General features: G+C 41.9%; 1 long non-coding RNA gene across 1 annotated transcript; it reads left to right on the top strand.

Moving 5' to 3' along the window:
• Nucleotides 1–763: 763 nt before the first annotated feature.
• On the top strand, nt 764–2,116 carry LOC121815347. The gene is made up of 3 exons (XR_006054996.1): nt 764–1,047; nt 1,213–1,367; nt 1,456–2,116. It is a non-coding gene; the product is annotated as an uncharacterized LOC121815347 (long non-coding RNA).
• Nucleotides 2,117–3,487: the final 1,371 nt, after the last annotated feature.

The raw sequence follows: 3,487 nt of genomic DNA, 5'->3' as shown, positions 1-3,487 counted from the left end.
GCCAGCTTAGTAGTAGGGCCTATAAGACAAGTATGTGGCTGTAATATGTTATATGGTGATTATTGTTGTCTATAATTTGATTGTAATTTGTGTTCTGTTTTTCCATTCTGTTTGTAGAACCACACACACATACCCAAACCCACGCTAAATCTGCCATTAAAGAGCTGAACGATCATCCCCCTGTCCTCGTTATTTTCTGGAGGGTCATAGTGGCACTTGACCTGTGCACACCCTGCGATCACCACCGTAGAACTGAACCTCATATCAGAAATCATCATAACAATGTACTGTATTTTGCAGACAGAGAGTTACAGGACTCTCTCCCAGACCACAGACTCATACTCATAATACAAGTCAGATCTTTATAAAAAAAAAAAAGAAAAAAGAAAGTTGTGTTTTCAAAATTGGAGTTCAAGTTATGTTTACTTCCAATAGTGTTAACATACTACACTACGGAGCCCCGCAAGGGACATGGGAGAAAAAAAAATTAAGATAAACTTTTGCGAGTTTGTTTTGCGAGATCTCGCAAAAGTTCATCTTAATTTTTTTTTCTCCCATGTCCCTTGCGGAGCTCCGCACTACACAGGTCATGAACAAGATTTTTTTTTTTAAATTTTCATTGTAAGTGGGCTAAAGCAGTTAATTAAAAGTAGTCTAACATAAATGTAAATGCTGTAATTTGATTATTTTAATAAACCATGTAATGGTTGGATGGATTCGATGCTGGCATGACCACAGTGCTCACGTCTGCTGTTGCTCATAGTGGTCCAAAGGATCGCTCAGGGAGTTTGCGTGTTCGCTCAGACACATGAAAAATTAGAGGGAACATTGGTTATAAGTGGAGATCAAGAGTGATTACTGTGTATAGGTCTATACATTGTTAAGGAAAATCCTGAGCACTGGCCCTAAGATGTGACTAATGTCTGCTGTAAGTCTTTGAACTTGAATAGAAACTAGCAGAGGGAGTTTGCTACTAAGTCAAGGGAGTGTCTGCCCTGTCACCCTGAGTGTAAGGTCCAGGAGGAGAAGGAGACGTGCACAGGCCCGGTATGTTTGACTTAAAACTTCTAGAAGGAAAAAAAAAAGAACTGGAATAGGGCTTCTGCTGCCACCTAGCGGCCTTACAAAAAATGGCTGTCTACCATAATGCCACTCGCCTTCAACTCTTGCAAAAACCTTTCTGCTTTTATTCACCCTTTTTTTTGTCTGCAGGGAGCAAATAAATGTCTAGTTTGTGCCAGCCTGAAAGATGGCCCACACTGTGTCTCCATGTGTCCTGAGGGTGTTATGGGGCAGGAGGGAACCATCTTTAAATATCCAGACAAGGAGGGCAACTGTAAACCTTGCCACAACAACTGTACCCAGAGGTAAGTACAAGTGGAATGATGTAGTTAGACACACACAATTTGCTTCTTTAAACTGAACTGAACTTTAAACTGTATGTTGATCTTGTAGTTTGCAGAAATTCACAAACCACCAACATTCCAAACAGCAGACGGGATTGCGGCGTCGCCACTGATACCAGCAGAATCCGCAGACTCCTGTCAATGAAACGATTCCTTTGTGCCACACATGGGTACTGCTGCCACTCATATACCAGTCACAGTGCAACATGCTGTGCATCCGCCCTACCAACTTATCAGCACATATCCAGCATCTGTTGTAACCATGAGTTAGATCCTTTGGTTTTTGTGGCCTTATATTCCGATTGATTTCCTCTCACAGAGTTTGGTTTCATACTTACCAGTAAAGAATGATTTATTCCTTATTGCCCTCTAACGGCAGGTTTCGCACCACAGCTCACTATGGTAAGGCAAAGATTTCGTCGTATAATGTGTTCTTTTGATTTTTGCCCGTATACTTGATTCATATTTGGTGGTAGATTTCTTCAGTTCTCTTTGGGGTTTAAATGAACTTTGATGTAGACTGTGTCTGTGAAACAATCAGTGCAGAGAAATAAAAGATTCTGATGATTCATTCTGTACCGTTATAGTTACACAAGTAGATTTAAAAAAATGTTGAAGACCATGTTTCAATGCTGAATGCATGGAGACATCTGTATGTGATGTAAGAAACCAAAATCCTGCTGTATTACGAATAAACCCATTTTCTGAATCAGCTGGGAGCGGGAACTAATAGGCTTCAATGCTACATACGTACAGCTTCTTCTTCTTTTGGCTGATTTCACAGCAGCTCATCTGCCTCCATTTCACCCTGGCATTTTCCTTTGTCACACCAGCTCTTCTCCACATCCATGAATCTTTGCCGTCTTTGTTTTGATGTCATCCTCTCCCCCTTCCTCTTCACCCTCTACACCACAGACTTCAGCCACTGCACAGAGACCTGCCATCTTCAGAAGTTTTCTGATGACTCTGCAGTGGTTGGATGCATCAGCAGGGATGATGAGACAGAGTACCGGGCTGTGGTCGACTCCTTTGTCACGTGGTGTGAGCAGAATCATCTGCAGCTCAACGTGGCAAAGACCAAGGAACTGATCGTGGACTTCAGGAAGACCAGGAAACACTTGACCCCTGTTTCAATCCAGGGGGTCAATGTTGACATTGTGGAGGACTATAAATACCTTGGAGTACACATTGACAATAAACTGGACTGGGCTAAAAACACCACAGCACTTTACAGGAAGGGCCAGAGTCGTCTCTATTTTTTTACGACTGGTCCTTCAAATGCTAAAGATTTTCTACGAGTCTGTTATGGTGTTGCATGATGGGGGAGCAGGCTGAGGGTCGCAGATGCCAACAGACTCAATAAACTGATCCGTAAGGCCAGTAATATTGTGGGGATGGAGCTGGACTCCCTTAAGGTGGTGTCGGAAAGGTGGATGTTGTCCAAAATAAAGACAATGTTGGATAATACCTCCCACCCACTCCATGACATACTGATCAGCTACATGAGCACATTCAGTGAGAGACTGAGATTACCAAAAAGCACCACTGAATGACACAGGAAATCACGTCTGCCTGTGGCCATCTGCCAGTACAAATCATCCACTTAACACACTGTATACTGCAATAGCTACACCCTTTTTGCATGCGCTCTTTTTCTTATTCAGCTATTTATCAATAAGTGACTTATATGTATATATATATATATATGCATGTCTATATTGTGTCTATTTCTTACTTAGTGTATTGTCTGTCTTTGTTACCGTTTATACTGGAGCACTGTAACCAAAATAATTTCCCGTAGGTATCAATAACGTATTCTGATTCTGATTCTGATTTTCTTCTCTGGCAGCTTCATAGTCAACATGCTTTGTCCAGTACATTCACAATCCCCGTCTCTGACTTTGTTTCCAAGCTGCTCAACCTGACCTGTCCCTCTGATGTTCCAATCCTGTCCATTATGGTCACTCCTAGTAAAAATCTTATCATCTTCAACTCAGCTTTCAGTCCTTTTCTCAGTATCACCGTCTGTAAACCGTACATGGCAGCAGGTCTCACTACCACCTTGTAAACTACTTCCTCTC

Source organism: Haplochromis burtoni, unplaced genomic scaffold (assembly GCF_018398535.1).
Source record: "Haplochromis burtoni strain Fernald_Lab_line unplaced genomic scaffold, NCSU_Asbu1 Contig_190, whole genome shotgun sequence".
NCBI classification, from domain to species: domain Eukaryota; kingdom Metazoa; phylum Chordata; class Actinopteri; order Cichliformes; family Cichlidae; genus Haplochromis; species Haplochromis burtoni.
This window is presented reverse-complemented; position numbering and strand designations above follow the sequence as displayed.